Raw genomic sequence first — 23208 nt, 5'->3', positions numbered from 1 at the left:
CTCTGTTTCTCGCCCTCTGTTTCAGCCCCTCTGTTTCTCGCCCTCTGTTTCAGCCCCTCTGTTTCTCGCCCTTTGTTTCAGCCTCTCTGTTTCTCGCCCTCTGTTTCAGCCCCTCTGTTTCAGCCCCTCTGATTCAGCCCGTCTGTTTCAGCCCCTCTGTTTCTCGCCCTCTGTTTCGGCCCCTCTGATTTAGCCCCTCTGTTTCAGCCCCTCTGTTTCAGCCCCTCTGTTTCTCGCCCTCTGGTTCAGCCCCTCTGTTTCGCGCTCTCTGTTTCTCGCCCTCTGTTTCAGCCCCTCTGATTCAGCCCCTCTGTTTCAGCACCTCTGATTCAGCCCCTCTGTTTCAGCCCCTCTGATACAGCCCCCCTGTTTCAGCCCCTCTGATTCAGCCCCTCTGTTTCAGACCCTCTGTTTTAGCCCCTCTGTTTCAGGCCCTCTGTTCCTCGCACTCTGTTTCAGCCCCTCTGTTTCTCGCCCTCTGTTTCAGCCCCTCTGTTTCTCGCCCTCTGTTTCAGCCCCTCTGATTCAGCCCCTCTGTTTCAGCCCCTCTGATTCAGCCCCTCTGATTTAGCCCCTCTGATTCAGCCCCTCTCTTTCTCGCCCTCTGTTTCAGCCCCTCTGTTTCAGCCCTTCCGTTTCAGCCCCTCTGTTTCTCACCCTCTGTTTCAGCCCCTCTGTTTCAGCCCCTCTGTTTCTCGCCCTCTGTTTAAGCCCCTCTGTTTCTCGCCCTCTGTTTCAGCCCCACTGTTTCAACCCCTCTGTTTCAGTCCCTCTGTTTAAGCCACTCTGTTTCTCGCCCTCTGTTTAAGCCCCTCTGTTTCTCGCCCTCTGTTTCAGCCCCTCTGTGTCTCGCCCTCGGTTTCAGCCTCTCTGTTACAGCCCCTCTGTTTCAGCCCCTCTGTTTCAGCCCCTCTGTTTCTTGACCTCTGTTTCAGCCCCTCTGTTTCTCGCCCTCTGTTTCAGCCCCTCTGTTTCTCGCTCTCTGTTTCAGCCCCTCTGTTTCAGCCCCTCTGTTTCAGCCCCTCTGTTTCTCGCCCTCTGTTTCAGCCCCTCTGTTTCTCGCCCTCTGTTTCAGCCCCTCTGTTTCTCGCCCTCTGTATCAGCCCCTCTGTTTCAGCCCCTCTGTTTCAGCCCCTCTGTTTCAGCCCCTCTGTTTCTCGCCCTCTGTTTCTCGCCCTCTGTTTCAGCCCCTCTGTTTCTCGCCCTCTGTTTCAGCCCCTCTGTTTCAGCCCCTCTGATTCAGCCCCTCTGTTTCTCGCCATCTGTTTCAGCCCCTCTGTTTCAGCCCCTCTGATTCAGCCCCTCTGATTCAGCCCCTCTGTTTCTCGCCCTCTGTTTCAGCCGTTCTGTTTCACCCCCTCTGTTTCTCGCCCTCTGTTTAAGCCCCTCTGTTTCTCGCCCTCTGTTTCAGCCCCTCTGTGTCTCGCTCTCTGTTTCAGCCCCTCTGTTTCAGCCCCTCTGTTTCATCCCCTCTGTTTCTCGCCCTCTGTTTCAGCCCCTCTGTTTCTCGCCCTCTGTTTCAGCCCCTCTGTTTCTCGCCCTTTGTTTCAGCCTCTCTGTTTCTCGCCCTCTGTTTCAGCCCCTCTGTTTCAGCCCCTCTGTTTCAGCCCCTCTGTTTCTCGCCCTCTGTTTCAGCCCCTCTGTTTCTCGCCCTCTGTAGCAGCCCCTCTGTTTCAGCCCCTCTGATTCAGCCCCTCTGTTTCAGCCCCTCTGTTTCTCGCCCTCTGTTTCTCGCCCTCTGTTTCAGCCCCTCTGTTTCGCGCTCTCTGTTTCTCGCCCTCTGTTTCAGCCCCTCTGAATCAGCCCCTCTGTTTCAGCACCTCTGATTCAGCCCCTCTGTTTCAGCCCCTCTGATACAGCCCCTCTGTTTCAGCCCCTCTGATTCAGCCCCTCTGTTTCAGACCCTCTGTTTTAGCCCCTCTGTTTCAGGCCCTCTGTTCCTCGCACTCTGTTTCAGCCCCTCTGTTTCTCGCCCTCTGTTTCAGCCCCTCTGTTTCTCGCCCTCTGTTTCAGCCCCTCTGATTCAGCCCCTCTGTTTCAGCCCCTCTGATTCAGCCCCTCTGATTTAGCCCATCTGATTCAGCCCCTCTCTTTCTCGCCCTCTGTTTCAGCCCCTCTGTTTCAGCCCTTCCGTTTCAGCCCCTCTGTTTCTCACCCTCTGTTTCAGCCCCTCTGTTTCAGCCCCTCTGTTTCTCGCCCTCTGTTTCAGTCCCTCTGTTTCTCGCCCTCTGTTTCAGCCCCACTGTTTCAACCCCTCTGTTTCAGTCCCTCTGTTTCAGCCACTCTGTTTCTCGCCCTCTGTTTAAGCCCCTCTGTTTCTCGCCCTCTGTTTCAGCCCCTCTGTGTCTCGCCCTCGGTTTCAGCCTCTCTGTTACAGCCCCTCTGTTTCAGCCCCTCTGTTTCAGCCCCTCTGTTTCTTGACCTCTGTTTCAGCCCCTCTGTTTCTCGCCCTCTGTTTCAGCCCCTCTGTTTCTCGCTCTCTGTTTCAGCCCCTCTGTTTCAGCCCCTCTGTTTCAGCCCCTCTGTTTCTCGCCCTCTGTTTCAGCCCCTCTGTTTCTCGCCCTCTGTTTCAGCCCCTCTGTTTCTCGCCCTCTGTATCAGCCCCTCTGTTTCAGCCCCTCTGTTGCAGCCCCTCTGTTTCAGCCCCTCTGTTTCTCGCCCTCTGTTTCTCGCCCTCTGTTTCAGCCCCTCTGTTTCTCGCCCTCTGTTTCAGCCCCTCTGTTTCAGCCCCTCTGATTCAGCCCCTCTGATTCAGCCCCTCTGTTTCTCGCCCTCTGTTTCAGCCGTTCTGTTTCAGTCCCTCTGTTTCAGCCCCTCTGTTTCTCGCCCTCTGTTTCAGCCCCTCTGTTTCTCGCCCTCTGTTTCAGCCCCTCTGAATCAGCCACTCTGATTCAGCCCCTCTGTTTCAGCCCCTCTGTTTCAGCCCCTCTGTTTCTCGCCCACTGTTTCAGCCCGTCTGTTTCTCACACTCTGTTTCAGCCCCTCTGTTTCTCGCCCTCTGTTTCAGCCCCTCTGTTTCTCGCCCTCTGTTTCAGCCCCTCTGTTTCTCGCCCACTGTTTCAGCCCCTCTGTTTCTCGCCCACTGTTACAGCCCCTCTGTTTCTCACCCTCTGTTTCAGCCCCTCTGATTCAGCCCCTCTGATTCAGCCCCAAGCATTCAGCCCCTCTGTTTCAGCCCCTCTGTTTCTCGCCCTCTGTTTCAGCCCCTCTGTTTCTCGCCCTCTGTTTCAGCCCCTCTGTTTCAGCCCCTCTGGTTCAGTCCCTCTGTTTCTCCCCCTCTGTTTCTCGCCCTCTGTTTAAGCCCCTCTGTTTCTCGCCCTCTGTTTCAGCCCCTCTGTGTCTCGCTCTCTGTTTCAGCCCCTCTGTTTCAGCCCCTCTGTTTCATCCCCTCTGTTTCTCGCCCTCTGTTTCAGCCCCTCTGTTTCTCGCCCTCTGTTTCAGCCCCTCTGTTTCTCGCCCTTTGTTTCAGCCTCTCTGTTTCTCGCCCTCTGTTTCAGCCCCTCTGTTTCAGCCCCTCTGATTCAGCCCGTCTGTTTCAGCCCCTCTGTTTCTCGCCCTCTGTTTCGGCCCCTCTGATTTAGCCCCTCTGTTTCAGCCCCTCTGTTTCAGCCCCTCTGTTTCTCGCCCTCTGGTTCAGCCCCTCTGTTTCGCGCTCTCTGTTTCTCGCCCTCTGTTTCAGCCCCTCTGATTCAGCCCCTCTGTTTCAGCACCTCTGATTCAGCCCCTCTGTTTCAGCCCCTCTGATACAGCCCCCCTGTTTCAGCCCCTCTGATTCAGCCCCTCTGTTTCAGACCCTCTGTTTTAGCCCCTCTGTTTCAGGCCCTCTGTTCCTCGCACTCTGTTTCAGCCCCTCTGTTTCTCGCCCTCTGTTTCAGCCCCTCTGCTTCTCGCCCTCTGTTTCAGCCCCTCTGATTCAGCCCCTCTGTTTCAGCCCCTCTGATTCAGCCCCTCTGATTTAGCCCCTCTGATTCAGCCCCTCTCTTTCTCGCCCTCTGTTTCAGCCCCTCTGTTTCAGCCCTTCCGTTTCAGCCCCTCTGTTTCTCACCCTCTGTTTCAGCCCCTCTGTTTCAGCCCCTCTGTTTCTCGCCCTCTGTTTAAGCCCCTCTGTTTCTCGCCCTCTGTTTCAGCCCCACTGTTTCAACCCCTCTGTTTCAGTCCCTCTGTTTAAGCCACTCTGTTTCTCGCCCTCTGTTTAAGCCCCTCTGTTTCTAGCCCTCTGTTTCAGCCCCTCTGTGTCTCGCCCTCGGTTTCAGCCTCTCTGTTACAGCCCCTCTGTTTCAGCCCCTCTGTTTCAGCCCCTCTGTTTCTTGACCTCTGTTTCAGCCCCTCTGTTTCTCGCCCTCTGTTTCAGCCCCTCTGTTTCTCGCTCTCTGTTTCAGCCCCTCTGTTTCAGCCCCTCTGTTTCAGCCCCTCTGTTTCTCGCCCTCTGTTTCAGCCCCTCTGTTTCTCGCCCTCTGTTTCAGCCCCTCTGTTTCTCGCCCTCTGTATCAGCCCCTCTGTTTCAGCCCCTCTGTTTCAGCCCCTCTGTTTCAGCCCCTCTGTTTCTCGCCCTCTGTTTCTCGCCCTCTGTTTCAGCCCCTCTGTTTCTCGCCCTCTGTTTCAGCCCCTCTGTTTCAGCCCCTCTGATTCAGCCCCTCTGTTTCTCGCCATCTGTTTCAGCCCCTCTGTTTCAGCCCCTCTGATTCAGCCCCTCTGATTCAGCCCCTCTGTTTCTCGCCCTCTGTTTCAGCCGTTCTGTTTCAGCCCCTCTGTTTCAGCCCCTCTGGTTCTCGCCCACTGTTACAGCCCCTCTGTTTCTCACCCTCTGTTTCAGCCCCTCTGATTCAGCCCCTCTGATTCAGCCCCAAGCATTCAGCCCCTCTGTTTCAGCCCCTCTGTTTCTCGCCCTCTGTTTCAGCCCCTCTGTTTCTCGCCCTCTGTTTCAGCCCCTCTGTTCCAGCCCCTCTGGTTCAGTCCCTCTGTTTCACCCCCTCTGTTTCTCGCCCTCTGTTTAAGCCCCTCTGTTTCTCGCCCTCTGTTTCAGCCCCTCTGTGTCTCGCTCTCTGTTTCAGCCCCTCTGTTTCAGCCCCTCTGTTTCATCCCCTCTGTTTCTCGCCCTCTGTTTCAGCCCCTCTGTTTCTCGCCCTCTGTTTCAGCCCCTCTGTTTCTCGCCCTTTGTTTCAGCCTCTCTGTTTCTCGCCCTCTGTTTCAGCCCCTCTGTTTCAGCCCCTCTGTTTCAGCCCCTCTGTTTCTCGCCCTCTGTTTCAGCCCCTCTGTTTCTCGCCCTCTGTAGCAGCCCCTCTGTTTCAGCCCCTCTGATTCAGCCCCTCTGTTTCAGCCCCTCTGTTTCTCGCCCTCTGTTTCTCGCCCTCTGTTTCAGCCCCTCTGTTTCTCGCCCTCTGTTTGAGCCCCTCTGTTTCAGCCCCTCTGATTCAGCCCCTCTGATTCAGCCCCTCTGTTTCTCGGCCTCTGTTTCAGCCGTTCTGTTTCAGCCCCTCTCTTTCAGCCCCTCTGTTTCTCATCCTCTGTTTCAGCCCCTCTGTTTCTCGCCCTCTGTTTTAGCCCCTCTGATTCAGCCCCTCTGTTTCAGCCCCTCTGAATCAGCCCCTCAATTTCAGCCCCTCTGTTTCTCGCCCTCTGTTTCAGCCCATCTGTTTCTCGCCCTCTGTTTCAGCCCCTCTGTAACTCGCCCTCTGTTTCAGCCCCTCTGATTCAGCCCCTCTGATTCAGCCCCTCTGTTTCTCGGCCTCTGTTTCAGCCCCTCTGTTTCTCGCCCTCTGTTTCAGCCCCTCTGTATCTCGCCCTCTGTTTCAGCCCCTCTGTTTCTCGCCCTCTGTTTCAGCCTCACTGTTTCTCGCCCTCTGTTTCAGCCCCTCTGTTTCAGCCCCTCAATTTCAGCCCCTCTGTTTCTCGCCCTCTGTTTCAGCCCATCTGTTTCTCGCCCTCTGTTTCAGCCCCTCTGTAACTCGCCCTCTGTTTCAGCCCCTCTGATTCAGGCCCTCTGTTTCAGCCCCTCTATTTCAGCCCCTCTGTTTCAGCCCCTCTGTTTCTTGCCCTCTGTTTCAGCCCCTCTGTTTCGCGCTCTCTGTTTCAGCCCCTCTGTTTCAGCCCCTCTGTTTCTCGCCCTCTGTTTCAGCCCCTCTGTTTCTCACCCTCTGTTTCAGCCCGTCTGTTTCAGCCCCTCTGTATCTCGCCCTCTGTTTCAGCCCCTCTGTTTCAGCCCCTCTGTTTCAGCCCCTCTGATTCAGCCCCTCTGATTCAGCCCCTCTGTTTCTCGCCCTCTGTTTCACCCGTTCTGTTTCAGCCCCTCTGTTTCAGCCCCTCTGTTTCTCGCCCTCTGGTTCAGCCCCTCTGTTTCGCGCCCTCTGTTTCAGCCCCTCCGTTTCTCGCCCTCTGTTTCAGCCCCTCTGTTTCTCGCCCTCTGTTTCAGCCCCTCTGTTTCTCGCCCTCTGTTTCTGCCCCTCTGATTTAGCCCCTCTGTTTCAGCCCCTCTGTTTCAGCCCATCTGTTTCTCGCCCTCTGTTTCAGCCCCTCTGTAACTCGCCCTCTGTTTCAGCCCCTCTGATTCAGGCCCTCTGTTTCAGCCCCTCTGTTTCTTGCCCTCTGTTTCAGCCCCTCTGTTTCGCGCTCTCTGTTTCAGCCCCTCTGTTTCAGCCCCTCTGTTTCTCGCCCTCTGTTTCAGCCCCTCTGTTTCTCACCCTCTGTTTCAGCCCGTCTGTTTCAGCCCCTCTGTATCTCGCCCTCTGTTTCAGCCCCTCTGTTTCAGCCCCTCTGTTTCAGCCCCTCTGATTCAGCCCCTCTGATTCAGCCCCTCTGTTTCTCGCCCTCTGTTTCACCCGTTCTGTTTCAGCCCCTCTGTTTCAGCCCCTCTGTTTCTCGCCCTCTGGTTCAGCCCCTCTGTTTCGCGCCCTCTGTTTCAGCCCCTCCGTTTCTCGCCCTCTGTTTCAGCCCCTCTGTTTCTCGCCCTCTGTTTCAGCCCCTCTGTTTCTCGCCCTCTGTTTCTGCCCCTCTGATTTAGCCCCTCTGTTTCAGCCCCTCTGTTTCAGCCCCTCTGTTTCTCGCCCTCTGTTTCAGCCCCTCTGTTTCGCGCTCTCTGTTTCAGCCCCTCTGTTTCAGCCCCTCTGTTTCTCGCCCTCTGTTTCAGCCCCTCTGATTCAGCCCCACTGTTTCAGCCCCTCTGAATCAGCCCCTCTGATTCAGCGCCTCTGTTTCAGCCCCTCTGTTACAGCCCCTCTGTTTCTCGCCCTTTGTTTCAGCCCCTCTGTTTCTCACCCTCTGTTTCAGCCCGTCTGTTTCAGCCCCTCTGTTTCTCGCCCTCTGTTTCTGCCCCTCTGATTTAGCCCCTCTGTTTCAGCCCCTCTGTTTCAGCCCCTCTGTTTCTCGCCCTCTGTTTCAGCCCCTCTGTTTCTCGCCCTCTGTTTCAGCCCGTCTGTTTCAGCCCCTCTGTTTCAGACCCTCTGTTTCTCGACCTCTGTTTCAGCCCCTCTGTTTCTCGCCCTCTGTTTCAGCCCCTCTGTTTCTCACCCTCTGTTTCAGCCCGTCTGTTTCAGCCCCTCTGTTTCTCGCCCTCTGTTTCAGCCCCTCTGTTTCAGCCCCTCTGTTTCTCGCCCTCTGGTTCAGCCCCTCTGTTTCGCGCTCTCTGTTTCTCGCCCTCTGTTTCAGCCCCTCTGATTCAGCCCCTCTGTTTCAGCACCTCTGATTCAGCCCCTCTGTTTCAGCCCCTCTGATACAGCCCCTCTGTTTCAGCCCCTCTGATTCAGCCCCTCTGTTTCAGACCCTCTGTTTTAGCCCCTCTGTTTCAGGCCCTCTGTTCCTCGCACTCTGTTTCAGCCCCTCTGTATCTCGCCCTCTGTTTCAGCCCCTCTGTTTCTCGCCCTCTGTTTCAGCACCTCTGATTCAGCCCCTCTGTTTCAGCCCCTCTGATTCAGCCCCTCTGATTTAGCCCCTCTGATTCAGCCCCTCTCTTTCTCGCCCTCTGTTTCAGCCCCTCTGTTTCAGCCCTTCCGTTTCAGCCCCTCTGTTTCTCACCCTCTGTTTCAGCCCCTCTGTTTCAGCCCCTCTGTTTCTCGCCCTCTGTTTCAGTCCCTCTGTTTCTCGCCCTCTGTTTCAGCCCCACTGTTTCAACCCCTCTGTTTCAGTTATCTGTTTCAGCCACTCTGTTTCTCGCCCTCTGTTTAAGCCCCTCTGTTTCTCGCCCTCTGTTTCAGCCCCTCTGTGTCTCGCCCTCGGTTTCAGCCTCTCTGTTACAGCCCCTCTGTTTCAGCCCCTCTGTTTCAGCCCCTCTGTTTCAGCCCCTCTGTTTCTCGACCTCTGTTTCAGCCCCTCTGTTTCTCGCCCTCTGTTTCAGCCCCTCTGTTTCTCGCTCTCTGTTTCAGCCCCTCTGTTTCAGCCCCTCTGTTTCTCGCCCTCTGTTTCTCGCCCTCTGTTTCAGCCCCTCTGTTTCTCGCCCTCTGTTTCAGCCCCTCTGTTTCTCGCCCTCTGTATCAGCCCCTCTGTTTCAGCCCCTCTGTTGCAGCCCCTCTGTTTCAGCCCCTCTGTTTCTCGCCCTCTGTTTCTCGCCCTCTGTTTCAGCCCCTCTGTTTCTCGCCCTCTGTTTCAGCCCCTCTGTTTCAGCCCCTCTGATTCAGCCCCTCTGATTCAGCCCCTCTGTTTCTCGCCCTCTGTTTCAGCCGTTCTGTTTCAGCCCCTCTGTTTCAGCCCCTCTGTTTCTCGCCCTCTGTTTCAGCCCCTCTGTTTCTCGCCCTCTGTTTCAGCCCCTCTGAATCAGCCACTCTGATTCAGCCCCTCTGTTTCAGCCCCTCTGTTTCAGCCCCTCTGTTTCTCGCCCACTGTTTCAGCCCGTCTGTTTCTCACACTCTGTTTCAGCCCCTCTGTTTCTCGCCCTCTGTTTCAGCCCCTCTGTTTCTCGCCCTCTGTTTCAGCCCCTCTGTTTCTCGCCCACTGTTTCAGCCCCTCTGTTTCTCGCCCACTGTTACAGCCCCTCTGTTTCTCACCCTCTGTTTCAGCCCCTCTGATTCAGCCCCTCTGATTCAGCCCCAAGCATTCAGCCCCTCTGTTTCAGCCGCTCTGTTTCTCGCCCTCTGTTTCAGCTCCTCTGTTTCTCGCCCTCTGTTTCACCCCCTCTGTTTCAGCCCCTCTGGTTCAGTCCCTCTGTTTCTCCCCCTCTGTTTCTCGCCCTCTGTTTAAGCCCCTCTGTTTCTCGCCCTCTGTTTCAGCCCCTCTGTGTCTCGCTCTCTGTTTCAGCCCCTCTGTTTCAGCCCCTCTGTTTCATCCCCTCTGTTTCTCGCCCTCTGTTTCAGCCCCTCTGTTTCTCGCCCTCTGTTTCAGCCCCTCTGTTTCTCGCCCTTTGTTTCAGCCTCTCTGTTTCTCGCCCTCTGTTTCAGCCCCTCTGTTTCAGCCCCTCTGTTTCAGCCCGTCTGTTTCAGCCCCTCTGTTTCTCGCCCTCTGTTTCGGCCCCTCTGATTTAGCCCCTCTGTTTCAGCCCCTCTGTTTCAGCCCCTCTGTTTCTCGCCCTCTGGTTCAGCCCCTCTGTTTCGCGCTCTCTGTTTCTCGCCCTCTGTTTCAGCCCCTCTGATTCAGCCCCTCTGTTTCAGCACCTCTGATTCAGCCCCTCTGTTTCAGCCCCTCTGATACAGCCCCCCTGTTTCAGCCCCTCTGATTCAGCCCCTCTGTTTCAGACCCTCTGTTTTAGCCCCTCTGTTTCAGGCCCTCTGTTCCTCGCACTCTGTTTCAGCCCCTCTGATTCTCGCCCTCTGTTTCAGCCCCTCTGTTTCTCGCCCTCTGTTTCAGCCCGTCTGATTCAGCCCCTCTGTTTCAGCCCCTCTGATTCAGCCCCTCTGATTTAGCCCCTCTGATTCAGCCCCTCTCTTTCTCGCCCTCTGTTTCAGCCCCTCTGTTTCAGCCCTTCCGTTTCAGCCCCTCTGTTTCTCACCCTCTGTTTCAGCCCCTCTGTTTCAGCCCCTCTGTTTCTCGCCCTCTGTTTAAGCCCCTCTGTTTCTCGCCCTCTGTTTCAGCCCCACTGTTTCAACCCCTCTGTTTCAGTCCCTCTGTTTAAGCCACTCTGTTTCTCGCCCTCTGTTTAAGCCCCTCTGTTTCTCGCCCTCTGTTTCAGCCCCTCTGTGTCTCGCCCTCGGTTTCAGCCTCTCTGTTACAGCCCCTCTGTTTCAGCCCCTCTGTTTCTTGACCTCTGTTTCAGCCCCTCTGTTTCAGCCCCTCTGTTTCAGCCCCTCTGTTTCTCGCTCTCTGTTTCAGCCCCTCTGTTTCAGCCCCTCTGTTTCAGCCCCTCTGTTTCTCGCCCTCTGTTTCAGCCCCTCTGTTTCTCGCCCTCTGTTTCAGCCCCTCTGTTTCTCGCCCTCTGTATCAGCCCCTCTGTTTCAGCCCCTCTGTTTCAGCCCCTCTGTTTCAGCCCCTCTGTTTCTCGCCCTCTGTTTCTCGCCCTCTGTTTCAGCCCCTCTGTTTCTCGCCCTCTGTTTCAGCCCCTCTGTTTCAGCCCCTCTGATTCAGCCCCTCTGTTTCTCGCCATCTGTTTCAGCCCCTCTGTTTCAGCCCCTCTGATTCAGCCCCTCTGATTCAGCCCCTCTGTTTCTCGCCCTCTGTTTCAGCCGTTCTGTTTCAGCCCCTCTGTTTCAGCCCCTCTGGTTCTCGCCCTCTGTTTCAGCCCCTCTGTTTCTCGCCCTCTGGTTCAGCCCCTCTGAATCAGCCACTCTGATTCAGCCCCTCTGTTTCAGCCCCTCTGTTTCAGCCCCTCTGTTTCTCGCCCACTGTTTCAACCCGTCTGTTTCTCATACTCTGTTTCAGCCCCTCTGTTTCTCGCCCTCTGTTTCAGCCCCTCTGTTTCTCGCCCTCTGTTTCAGCCCCTCTGTTTCTCGCTCACTGTTACAGCCCATCTGTTTCTCACCCTCTGTTTCAGCCCCTCTGATTCAGCCCCAAGCATTCAGCCCCTCTGTTTCAGCCCCTCTGTTTCTCGCCCTCTGTTTCAGCCCCTCTGTTTCTCGCCCTCTGTTTCAGCCCCTCTGTTTCAGCCCCTCTGGTTCAGTCCCTCTGTTTCACCCCCTCTGTTTCTCGCCCTCTGTTTAAGCCCCTCTGTTTCTCGCCCTCTGTTTCAGCCCCTCTGTGTCTCGCTCTCTGTTTCAGCCCCTCTGTTTCAGCCCCTCTGTTTCATCCCCTCTGTTTCTCGCCCTCTGTTTCAGCCCCTCTGTTTCTCGCCCTCTGTTTCAGCCCCTCTGTTTCTCGCCCTTTGTTTCAGCCTCACTGTTTCTCGCCCTCTGTTTCAGCCCCTCTGTTTCAGCCCCTCTGTTTCAGCCCCTCTGTTTCTCGCCCTCTGTTTCAGCCCCTCTGTTTCTCGCCCTCTGTAGCAGCCCCTCTGTTTCAGCCCCTCTGATTCAGCCCCTCTGTTTCAGCCCCTCTGTTTCTCGCCCTCTGTTTCTCGCCCTCTGTTTCAGCCCCTCTGTTTCTCGCCCTCTGTTTGAGCCGCTCTGTTTCAGCCCCTCTGATTCAGCCCCTCTGATTCAGCCCCTCTGTTTCTCGCCCTCTGTTTCAGCCGTTCTGTTTCAGCCCCTCTCTTTCAGCCCCTCTGTTTCTCATCCTCTGTTTCAGCCCCTCTGTTTCTCGCCCTCTGTTTTAGCCCCTCTGATTCAGCCCCTCTGTTTCAGCCCCTCTGAATCAGCCCCTCAATTTCAGCCCCTCTGTTTCTCGCCCTCTGTTTCAGCCCATCTGTTTCTCGCCCTCTGTTTCAGCCCCTCTGTAACTCGCCCTCTGTTTCAGCCCCTCTGATTCAGCCCCTCTGATTCAGCCCCTCTGTTTCTCGGCCTCTGTTTCAGCCCCTCTGTTTCTCGCCCTCTGTTTCAGCCCCTCTGTATCTCGCCCTCTGTTTCAGCCCCTCTGTATCTCGCCCTCTGTTTCAGCCTCACTGTTTCTCGCCCTCTGTTTCAGCCCCTCTGTTTCTCGCCCTCTGTTTCAGCCCCTCTGTAACTCGCCCTCTGTTTCAGCCCCTCTGATTCAGGCCCTCTGTTTCAGCCCCTCTATTTCAGCCCCTCTGTTTCAGCCCCTCTGTTTCTTGCCCTCTGTTTCAGCCCCTCTGTTTCGCGCTCTCTGTTTCAGCCCCTCTGTTTCAGCCCCTCTGTTTCTCGCCCTCTGTTTCAGACCCTCTGTTTCTCACCCTCTGTTTCAGCCCGTCTGTTTCAGCCCCTCTGTATCTCGCCCTCTGTTTCAGCCCCTCTGTTTCTCGCCCTGTTTCTGCCCCTCTGATTTAGCCCCTCTGTTTCAGCCCCTCTGTTTCAGCCCCTCAGTTTCTCGCCCCCTGGTTCAGCCCCTCTGTTTCGGGGTCACTGTTTCATCCCCTCTGCTTCAGCCCCTCTGTTTCTCGCCCTCTGTTTCAGCCCCTCTGATTCAGCCCCACTGTTGCAGCCCCTCTATTTCAGCCCCTCTGTTTCAGCCCGTCTGTTTCAGCCACTCTGTTTCTCGCCCTCTGTTTCAGCCCCTCTGTTTCTCACCCTCTGTTTCACACCCTCTGATTCAGCCCCTCTGTTTCTCGCCCTCTGCTTCAGCCCCACTGTTTCTCGCCCTCTGTTTCAGCCCCTCTGTTTCTCGCCCTCTGTTTCAGCCCCACTGTTGCAGCCCCTCTGTTTCAGCCCCTCGGTTTCAGCCCCTCTGTTTCAGCCCCTCGGTTTCTCGCCCTCTGTTTCAGCCCCTCTGTTTCTCGCCCTCTGTTTCAGCCCCTCTGTTTCAGCCGCTCTGTTTCTCGCACTCTGTTTCTGCCCCTCTGTCTCTCGCCCTCTGTATCAGCCCCGCTGTTTCTTGCCCTCTCTTTCAGCCCTGCTGATTCAGCCCGTCTGTTTCAGCCCCTCTGAATCAGCCCCTCTGATTCAGCACCTCTGTTTCAGCCCCTCTGTTTCAGCCCCTCTGATTCAGCCCCTCTGTTTCAGTCCCTCTGTTTCTCGCCCTCTGTTTCTCGCCCTCTGTTTCAGCCCCTCTGTTTCTCGGACTCTGTTTCAGCCCGTCTGCTCCTCGCCCTCTGTTTCAGCCCCTCTGTTATAGCCCCTTTGTTTCAGCCCCTCTGTTTCAGCCCCTCGGTTTCTCGCCCTCTGTTTCAGCCCCTCTGTTTCTCGCCCTCTGTATCAGCCCCGCTGTTTCTTGCCCTCTCTTTCAGCCCTGCTGATTCAGCCCGTCTGTTTCAGCCCCTCTGAATCAGCCCCTCTGATTCAGCACCTCTGTTTCAGCCCCTCTGTTTCAGCCCCTCTGATTCAGCCCCTCTGTTTCAGTCCCTCTGTTTCTCGCCCTCTGTTTCTCGCCCTCTGTTTCAGCCCCTCTGTTTCTCGGACTCTGTTTCAGCCCGTCTGCTCCTCGCCCTCTGTTTCAGCCCCTCTGTTATAGCCCCTTTGTTTCAGCCCCTCTGTTTCAGCCCCTCTGTTTCTCGCCCTCTGTTTCAGCCCCTCTGTTTCTCGCCCTCTGTTTCAGCCTCTCTGTTTCTCGCCCTCTGTTTCAGCCCCTGTGTTTCAGCCCCTCTGTTTCAGCCCCTCTGTTTCAGCCCCTCTGTTTCTCGCCCTCTGTTTCAGCCCCTCTGTTTCTCGCCCTCTGTTTCAGCCCCTCTGTTTCTCGCTCTCTGTTTCAGCCCCTCTGTTTCAGCCCCTCTGTTTCAGCCCCTCTGTTTCTCGCCGTCTGTTTCTCGCCCTCTGTTTCAGCCCCTCTGTTTCTCGCCCTCTGTTTCAGCCCCTCTGTTTCAGCCCCTCTGATTCAGCCCCTCTGATTCAGCCCCTCAGTTTCTCGCCCTCTGTTTCACCCGTTCTGTTTCAGCCCCTCTGTTTTAGCCCCTCTGTTTCTCGCCCTCTGGTTCAGCCCCTCTGTTTCGCGCCCTCTGTTTCAGCCCCTCCGTTTCTCGCCCTCTGTTTCAGCTCCTCTGTTCCTCGCCCTCTGTTTCTCGCCCTCTGTTTCAGCCCCTCTGTTTCTCGGACTCTGTTTCAGCCCGTCTGCTCCTCGCCCTCTGTTTCAGCCCCTCTGTTATAGCCCCTTTGTTTCAGCCCCTCTGTTTCAGCCCCTCTGTTTCTCGCCCTCTGTTTCAGCCCCTCTGTTTCTCGCCCTCTGTTTCAGCCTCTCTGTTTCTCGAGCTCTGTTTCAGCCCCTGTGTTTCAGCCCCTCTGTTTCAGCCCCTCTGTTTCAGCCCCTCTGTTTCTCGCCCTCTGTTTCAGCCCCTCTGTTTCTCGCCCTCTGTTTCAGCCCCTCTGTTTCTCGCTCTCTGTTTCAGCCCCTCTGTTTCAGCCCCTCTGTTTCAGCCCCTCTGTTTCTCGCCGTCTGTTTCTCGCCCTCTGTTTCAGCCCCTCTGTTTCTCGCCCTCTGTTTCAGCCCCTCTGTTTCAGCCCCTCTGATTCAGCCCCTCTGATTCAGCCCCTCTGTTTCTCGCCCTCTGTTTCACCCGTTCTGTTTCAGCCCCTCTGTTTCAGCCCCTCTGTTTCTCGCCCTCTGGTTCAGCCCCTCTGTTTCGCGCACTCTGTTTCAGCCCCTCCGTTTCTCGCCCTCTGTTTCAGCCCCTCTGTTTCTCGCCCTCTGTTTCAGCCCCTCCGCATCTCGCCCTCTGTTTCAGCCCCTCTGTTTCAGACCTTCCGTTTCAGACCCTCTGTTTCTCACCCTCTGTTTCAGCCCCTCTGTTTCAGCCCCTCTGTTTCTCGCCCTCTGTTTCAGCCCCTCTGTTTCTCGCCCTCTGTTTCAGCCCCACTGTTTCAACCCCTCTGTTTCAGTCCCTCTGTTTCAGCCACTCTGGTTCTCGCCCTCTGTTTAAGCCCCTCTGTTTCTCGCCCTCTGTTTCAGCCCCTCTGTGTCTCGCCCTCGGTTTCAGCCTCTCTGTTACAGCCCCTCTGTTTCAGCCCCTCTGTTTCAGCCCCTCTGTTTCAGCCCCTCTGTTTCAGCCCCTCTGTTTCTCGCCCTCTGTTTCAGCCCCTCTGTTTCTCGCTCTCTGTTTCAGCCCCTCTGTTTCAGCCCCTCTGTTTCTCGCCCTCTGTTTCAGCCCCTCTGTTTCTCGCCCTCTGTTTCAGCCCCTCTGTTTCTCGCCCTCTGTATCAGCCCCTCTGTTTCAGCCCCTCTGTTTCAGCCCCTCTGTTTCAGCCCCTCTGTTTCTCGCCCTCTGTTTCTCGCCCTCTGTTTCAGCCCCTCTGTTTCTCGCCCTCTTTTTCAGCCCCTCTGTTTCAGCCCCTCTGATTCAGCCCCTCTGATTCAGCCCCTCTGTTTCTCGCCCTCTGTTTCAGCCGTTCTGTTTCAGCCCCTCTGTTTCAGCCCCTCTGTTTCTCGCCCTCTGTTTCAGCCCCTCTGTTTCTCGCCCTCTGTTTCAGCCCCTCTGAATCAGCCACTCTGATTCAGCCCCTCTGTTTCAGCCCCTCTGTTTCAGCCCCTCTGTTTCTCGCCCACTGTTTCAGCCCGTCTGTTTCTCACACTCTGTTTCAGCCCCTCTGTTTCTCGCCCTCTGTTTCAGCCCCTCTGTTTCTCGCCCTCTGTTTCAGCCCCTCTGTTTCTCGCCCTCTGTTTCAGCCCCTCTGTTTCTCGCCCACTGTTACAGCCCCTCTGTTTCTCACCCTCTGTTTCAGCCCCTCTGATTCAGCCCCTCTGATTCAGCCCCAAGCATTCAGCCCCTCTGTTTCAGCCGCTCTGTTTCTCGCCCTCTGTTTCAGCCCCTCTGTTTCTCGCCCTCTGTTTCAGCCCCTCTGTTTCAGCCCCTCTGGTTCAGTCCCTCTGTTTCTCCCCCTCTGTTTCTCGCCCTCTGTTTAAGCCCCTCTGTTTCTCGCCCTCTGTTTCAGCCCCTCTGTGTCTCGCTCTCTGTTTCATCCCCTCTGTTTCTCGCCCTCTGTTTCAGCCCCTCTGTTTCTCGCCCTCTGTTTCAGCCCCTCTGTTTCTCGCCCTTTGTTTCAGCCTCTCTGTTTCTCGCCCTCTGTTTCAGCCCCTCTGTTTCAGCCCCTCTGTTTCAGCCCCTCTGTTTCTCGCCCTCTGTTTCAGCCCCTCTGTTTCTCGCCCTCTGTAGCAGCCCCTCTGTTTCAGCCCCTCTGATTCAGCCCCTCTGTTTCAGCCCCTCTGTTTCTCGCCCTCTGTTTCTCGCCCTCTGTTTCAGCCCCTCTGTTTCTCGCCCTCTGTTTGAGCCCCTCTGTTTCAGCCCCTCTGATTCAGCCCCTCTGATTCAGCCCCTCTGTCTCTCGGCCTCTGTTTCAGCCGTTCTGTTTCAGCCCCTCTCTTTCAGCCCCTCTGTTTCTCACCCTCTGTTTAAGCCCCTCTGTTTCTCGCCCTCTGTTTTAGCCCCTCTGATTCAGCCCCTCTGTTTCAGCCCCTCTGAATCAGCCACTCTGATTCAGCCCGTCTGTTTCAGCCCCTCTGTTTCAGCCCCTCTGTTTCTCGCCCTCTGTTTCAGCCCCTCTGTATCTCGCCCTCTGTTTCAGCCCCTCTGTTTCTCGCCCTCTGTTTCAGCCTCACTGTTTCTCGCCCTCTGTTTCAGCCCCTCTGTTTCAGGCCCTCTGTTTCAGCCCCTCTGTTTCTCGCCCTCTGTTTCAGCCCCTCTGTTTCTCGCCCTCTGTTTCAGCCCCACTGTTTCTCGCCCTCTGTTTCAGCCCCTCTGATTCAGCCCCTCTGTTTCAGCCCCTCTGATGCAGCCCCTCTGATTTAGCCCCTCTGATTCAGCCCCTCTCTTTCTCGCCCTCTGTTTCAGCCCCTCTGTTTCAGCCCTTCCGTTTCAGCCCCTCTGTTTCTCACCCTCTGTTTCAGCCCCTCTGTTTCAGCCCCTCTGTTTCTCGCCCTCTGTTTCAGCCCCTCTGTTTCTCGCCCTCTGTTTCAGCCCCTCTGTTTCTCGCCCTCTGTTTCTGCCCCTCTGATTTAGCCCCTCTGTTTCAGCCCCTCTGTTTCAGCCCCTCTGTTTCTCGCCCTCTGTTTCAGCCCCTCTGTTTCGCTCTCTCTGTTTCAGCCCCTCTGTTTCAGCCCCTCTGTTTCTCGCCCTCTGTTTCAGCCCCTCTGATTCAGCCCCACTGTTTCAGCCACTCTGAATCAGCCCCTCTGATTCAGCGCCTCTGTTTCAGCCCCTCTGTTACAGCCCCTCTGTTTCTCGCCCTCTGTTTCTGCCCCTCTGTTTCTCACCCTCTGTTTCAGCCCGTCTGTTTTAGCCCCTCTGTTTCTCGCCCTCTGTTTCAGCCCCTCTGTTTCTCGCCCTCTGTTTCTGCCCCTCTGATTTAGCCCCTCTGTTTCAGCCCCTCTGTTTCAGCCCCTCTCTTTCTCGCCCTCTGTTTCAGCCCCTCTGTTTCTCGCCCTCTGTTTCAGCCCCTCTGTTTCTCACCCTCTGTTTCAGCCCGTCTGTTTCAGCCCCTCTGTTTCAGACCCTCTGTTTCTCGACCTCTGTTTCAGCCCCTCTGTTTCTCGCCCTCTGTTTCAGCCCCTCTGTTTCTCACCCTCTGTTTCAGCCCGTCTGTTTCAGCCCCTCTGTTTCTCGCCCTCTGTTTCGGCCCCTCTGATTTAGCCCCTCTGTTTCAGCCCCTCTGGTTCAGCCCCTCTGTTTCTCGCCCTCTGGTTCAGCCCCTCTATTTCGCGCTCTCTGTTTCTCGCCCTCTGTTTCAGCCCCTCTGATTCAGCCCCTCTGTTTCAGCACCTCTGATTCAGCCCCTCTGTTTCAGCCCCTCTGATACAGCCCCTCTGTTTTAGCCCCTCTGATTCAGCCCCTCTGTTTCAGACCCTCTGTTTTAGCCCCTCTGTTTCAGGCCCTCTGTTCCTCGCACTCTGTTTCAGCCCCTCTGTTTCTCGCCCTCTGTTTCAGCCCCTCTGTTTCTCGCCCTCTGTTTCAGCCCCTCTGATTCAGCCCCTCTGTTTCAGCCCCTCTGATTCAGCCCCTCTGATTTAGCCCCTCTGATTCAGCCCCTCTCTTTCTCGCCCTCTGTTTCAGCCCCTCTGTTTCAGCCCTTCCGATTCAGCCCCTCTATTTCTCACCCTCTGTTTCAGCCCCTCTGTTTCAGCCCCTCTGTTTCTCGCCCTCTGTTTCAGCCCCTCTGTGTCTCGCCCTCTGTTTCAGCCCCTCTGTTTCAGCCCCTCTGATTCAGCCCCTCTGATTCAGCCCCTCTGTTTCTCGCCCTCTGTTTCAGCGGTTCTGTTTCAGCCCCTCTGTTTCAGCCCCTCTGTTTCTCGCCCTCTGTTTCAGCCCCTCTGTTTCAGCCCCTCTGTTTCTCGCCCTCTGTTTCAGCCGTTCTGTTTCAGCCCCTCTGTTTCAGCCCCTCTCTTTCTCGCCCTCTGTTTCAGCCCCTCTGTTTCAGCCCTTCCGATTCAGCCCCTCTATTTCTCACCCTCTGTTTCAGCCCCTCTGTTTCAGCCCCTCTGTTTCTCGCCCTCTGTTTCAGCCCCTCTGTGTCTCGCCCTCTGTTTCAGCCCCTCTGTTTCAGCCCCTCTGATTCAGCCCCTCTGATTCAGCCCCTCTGTTTCTCGCCCTCTGTTTCAGCCGTTCTGTTTCAGCCCCTCTGTTTCAGCCCCTCTGTTTCTCGCCCTCTGTTTCAGCCCCTCTGTTTCTCGCCCTCTGTTTCAGCCCCTCTGAATCAGACACTCTGATTCAGCCCCTCTGTTTCAGCCCCTCTGTTTCTCGCCCACTGTTTCAGCCCGTCTGTTTCTCACACTCTGTTTCAGCCCCTCTGTTTCTCGCCCTCTGTTTCAGCCCCTCTGTTTCTCGCCCTCTGTTTCAGCCCCTCTGTTTCTCGCCCCCTGTTTCAGCCCCTCTGTTTCTCGCCCACTGTTACAGCCCCTCTGTTTCTCACCCTCTGTTTCAGCCCCTCTGATTCAGCCCCTCTGATTCAGCCCCAAGCATTCAGCCCCTCTGTTTCAGCCCCTCTGTTTCTCGCCCTCTGTTTCAGCCCCTCTGTTTCTCGCCCTCTGTTTCAGCCCCTCTGTTTCAGCCCCTCTGGTTCAGTCCCTCTGTTTCTCCCCCTCTGTTTCTCGCCCTCTGTTTAAGCCCCTCTGATTCTCGCCCACTGTTTCAGCCCCTCTGTGTCTCGCTCTCTGTTTCAGCCCCTCTGTTTCAGCCCCTCTGTTTCATCCCCTCTGTTTCTCGCCCTCTGTTTCAGCCCCTCTGTTTCTCGCCCTCTGTTTCAGCCCCTCTGTTTCTCGCCCTTTGTTTCAGCCTCTCTGTTTCTCGCCCTCTGTTTCAGCCCCTCTGTTTCAGCCCCTCTGTTTCAGCCCGTCTGTTTCAGCCCCTCTGTTTCTCGCCCTCTGTTTCGGCCCCTCTGATTTAGCCCCTCTGTTTCAGCCCCTCTGTTTCAGCCCCTCTGTTTCTCGCCCTCTGGTTCAGCCCCTCTGTTTCGCGCTCTCTGTTTCTCGCCCTCTGTTTCAGCCCCTCTGATTCAGCCCGTCTGTTTCAGCACCTCTGATTCAGCCCCTCTGTTTCAGCCCCTCTGATACAGCCCCACTGTTTCAGCCCCTCTGATTCAGCCCCTCTGTTTCAGACCCTCTGTTTTAGCCCCTCTGTTTCAGGCCCTCTGTTCCTCGCACTCTGTTTCAGCCCCTCTGTTTCTCGCCCTCTGTTTCAGCCCCTCTGTTTCTCGCCCTCTGTTTCAGACCGTCTGATTCAGCCCCTCTGTTTCAGCCCCTCTGATTCAGCCCCTCTGATTTAGCCCCTCTGATTCAGCCCCTCTCTTTCTCGCCCTCTGTTTCAGCCACTCTGTTTCAGCCCTTCCGTTTCAGCCCCTCTGTTTCTCACCCTCTGTTTCAGCCCCTCTGTTTCAGCCCCTCTGTTTCTCGCCCTCTTTTTCAGCCCCTCTGTTTCTCGCCCTCTGTTTCAGCCCCACTGTTTGAACCCCTCTGTTTCAGTCCCTCTGTTTCAGCCACTCTGTTTCTCGCCCTCTGTTTAAGCCCCTCTGTTTCTCGCCCTCTGTTTCAGCCCCTCTGTTTCTCGCCCTCTGTTTCAGCCCCTCTGTTTCTCGCCCTCTGTTTCAGCCCCACTGTTGCAGCCTTTCTGTTTCAGCCCCTCGGTTTCAGCCCCTCTGTTTCAGCCCCTCGGTTTCTCGCCCTCAGTTTCAGCCCCTCGGTTTCTCGCCCTCTGTTTCAGCCCCTCTGTTTCTCGCCCTCTGTTTCAGCCCCTCTGTTTCAGCCGCTCTGTTTCTCGCACTCTGTTTCTGCCCCTCTGTCTCTCGCCCTCTGTATCAGCCCCCCTGTTTCTTGCCCTCTCTTTCAGCCCTGCTGATTCAGCCCGTCTGTTTCAGCCCCTCTGAATCAGCCCCTCTGATTCAGCCCCTCTGTTTCTCGTCCTCTGTTTCAGCCCCTCTGATTCAGCCCCTCTGATTTAGCCCCTCTGATTCAGCCCCTCTGTTTCTCGCCCTCTGTTTCAGCCCCTCTGTTTCAGCCCCTCTGTTTCTCACCCTCTGTTTCAGCCCCTCTGATACAGCCCCTCTGATTCAGCCCCACGCATTCAGCCCTTCAGTTACAGCCCCTCTGCTTCTCGCCCTCTGTTTCAGCCCCTCTGTTTCAGTCCCTCTGTTTCTCGCCCTCTGTTTCAGCCCCTCTGTTTCAGCCCCTCTGATTCAGCCCCTCTGATTCAGTCCCTCTGTTTCTCGCCCTCTGTTTCACCCGTTCTGTTTCAGCCCCTCTGTTTCAGCCCCTCTGTTTCTCGCCCTCTGTTTCAGCCCCTCTGTTTCTCGCCCTCTGTTTCAGCCCCTCTGTTTCTCGCCCTGTGTTTCAGCCCCTCTGTTTCATGCTCCTCTGTTTCAGCCCCTCTGTTTCAGCCCCTCTGTTTCTCGCCCTCTGTTTCAGCCCCTCTGTTTCGCGGTCTCTGTTTCAGCCCCTCTGTTTCTCGCCCTCTGTTTCAGCCACTCTGATTCAGCCCCACTGTTTCAACCCCTCTGAATCAGCCCCTCTGATTCAGCCCCTCTGTTTCAGCACCTCTGTTTCAGCCCCTCTGTTTCTCGCCCTCTGTTTCAGCCCTTCTGTTTCTCACCCTCTGTTTCAGCCCGTCTGTTTCAGCCCCTCTGTTTCTCGCCCTCTGTTTCAGCCCCTGTGTTTCTCGCCCTCTGTTTCTGCCCCTCTGATTTAGCCCCTCTGTTTCAGCCCCTCTGTTTCAGCCCCTCTGTTTCTCGCCCTCTGTTTCAGCCCCTCTGTTTCTCGCCCTCTGTTTCGGCCCCTCTGATTTAGCCCCTCTATTTCAGCCCCTCGGTTTCAGCCGCTCTGTTTCAGCCCCTCGGTTTCTCGCCCTCTGTTTCAGCCCCTCTGTTTCACGCCCTCTGTTTCAGCCCCTCTGTTTCAGCCGCTCTGTTTCTCGCACTCTATTTCTGCCCCTCTGTCTCTCGCCCTCTGTTTCAGCCCCTCTGTTTCTTGCCCTCTCTTTCAGCCCTGCTGATTCAGCCCGTCTGTTTCAGCCCCTCTGAATCTGCACCTCTGATTCAGCCCCTCCGTTTCAGCCCCTCTGTTTCAGCCCCTCTGATTCAGCCCCTCTGATTTAGCCCCTCTGATTCAGCCCCTCTGTTTCTCGCCCTCTGTTTCAGCCCCACTGTTTCAGCCCATCTGTTTCTCACCCTCTGTTTCAGCCCCTCTGATTCAGCCCCTCTGATTCAGCCCCACGCATTTATCCCCTCAGTTTCAGCCCCTCTGTTTCTCGCCCTCTGTTTCAGCCCCTCTGTTTCGCGGACTCTGTTTCAGCCCCTCTGTTTCTCGCCCTCTGTTTCAGCCCCTCTGTTTTAGCGGCTTTGTTTCAGCCCCTCTGTTTCAGCCCATCTGGTTCTCGCCCTCTGTTTCAGCCCCTCTGTTTCTCTCCCTCTGTTTCAGCCCCTCTGTTTCTCGCCCTCTGTTTCAGCCTCTCTGTTTCTCGCCCTCTGTTTCAGCCCCTCTGTTTCAGCCCCTCTGTTTCAGCCCCTCCGTTTCAGCCCCTCTGTTTCTCGCCCTCTGTTTCAGCCCCTCGGTTTCTCGTCCTCTGTTTCAGCCCCTCTGCTTCCGCCCCTCTGTTTCTCGCCATCTGTTTCTCGCCCTCTGTTTCAGCCCCTCTGTTTCTCGCCCTCTGTTTCAGCCCCTCTGTTTCAGCCCCTCTGATTCAGCCCCTCTGATTCAGCCCCTCTGTTTCTCGCCCTCTGTTTCACCCGTTCTGTTTCAGCCCCTCTGTTTCAGCCCCTCTGTTTCTCGCCCTCTGTTTCGCGCCCTCTGTTTCAGCCCCTCCGTTTCTCGCCCTCTGTTTCAGCCCCTCTGTTCCTCGCCCTCTGTTTCAGCCCCTCTGTTTCTCGCCCTCTGTTTCTGCCCCTCTGATTTAGCCCCACTGTTTCAGCCCCTCTGTTTCAGCCCCTCTGTTTCTCGCCCTCTGTTTCAGCCTCTCTGTTTCGCGCTCTCTGTTTCAGCCCCTCTGTTTCAGCCCCTCTGTTTCTCACCCTCTGTTTCAGCCCCTCTGATTCAGCCCCACTGTTTCAGCCCCTCTGAATCAGCCCCTCTGATTCAGCCCCTCTGTTTCAGCCCGTCTGTTTCAGCCCCTCTGTTCCTCGCCCTCTGTTTCAGCCCCTCTGTTTCTCACCCTCTGTTTCAGCCCGTCTGTTTCAGCCCCTCTGTTTCTCGCCCTCTGTTTCAGCCCCTCTGTTTCTCGCCCACTGTTTCTGCCCCTCTGATTTAACCCCTCTGTTTCAGCCCCTCTGTTTCAGCCCCTCTGTTTCTCGCCCTCTGTTTCAGCCCCTCTGTTTCGCGCACTCTGTTTCAGCCCCTCTGTTTCAGCCCCTCTGTTTCTCGCCCTCTGTTTCAGCCCCTCTGTTTCTCACCCTCTGTTTCAGCCCGTCTGTTTCAGCCCCTCTGTTTCTCGCCCTCTCTTTCAGCCCCTCTGTTTCTCGCCCTCTGTTTCGGCCCCTCTGATTTAGCACCTCTGTTTCAGCCCCTCTGTTTCAGCCCCTCTGTTTCTCGCCCTCTGGTTCAGCCCCTCTCTTTCGCGCTCTCTGTTTCTCGCCCTCTGTTTCAGCCCCTCTGTTTCTCGCCCTCTGTTTCAGCCCCTCTGTTTTGCGCCCTCTGTTTCAGCCCCTCTGTTTCAGGACCTCTGATTCAGCCCCTCTGTTTCAGCCCCTCTGATACAGCCCCTCTGTTTCAGCCCCTCTGATTCAGCCCCTCTGTTTCTCGCCCTGTGTTTTAGCCCCTCTGTTTCAGCCCCTCTGTTCCTCGCCCTCTGTTTCAGCCCCTCTGTTTCTCGCCCTCTGTTTCAGCCCCTCTGTTTCTCGCCCTCTGTTTCAGCCCCTCTGATTCAGCCCCTCTGTTTCAGCCACTCTGATTCAGCCCCTCTGATTTAGC

The sequence above is a fragment of the Chiloscyllium punctatum genome, chromosome 22, assembly GCF_047496795.1.
Source record: "Chiloscyllium punctatum isolate Juve2018m chromosome 22, sChiPun1.3, whole genome shotgun sequence".
In the NCBI taxonomy this organism is placed as follows: domain Eukaryota; kingdom Metazoa; phylum Chordata; class Chondrichthyes; order Orectolobiformes; family Hemiscylliidae; genus Chiloscyllium; species Chiloscyllium punctatum.
Note: the sequence above shows the minus strand (reverse complement) of the source record.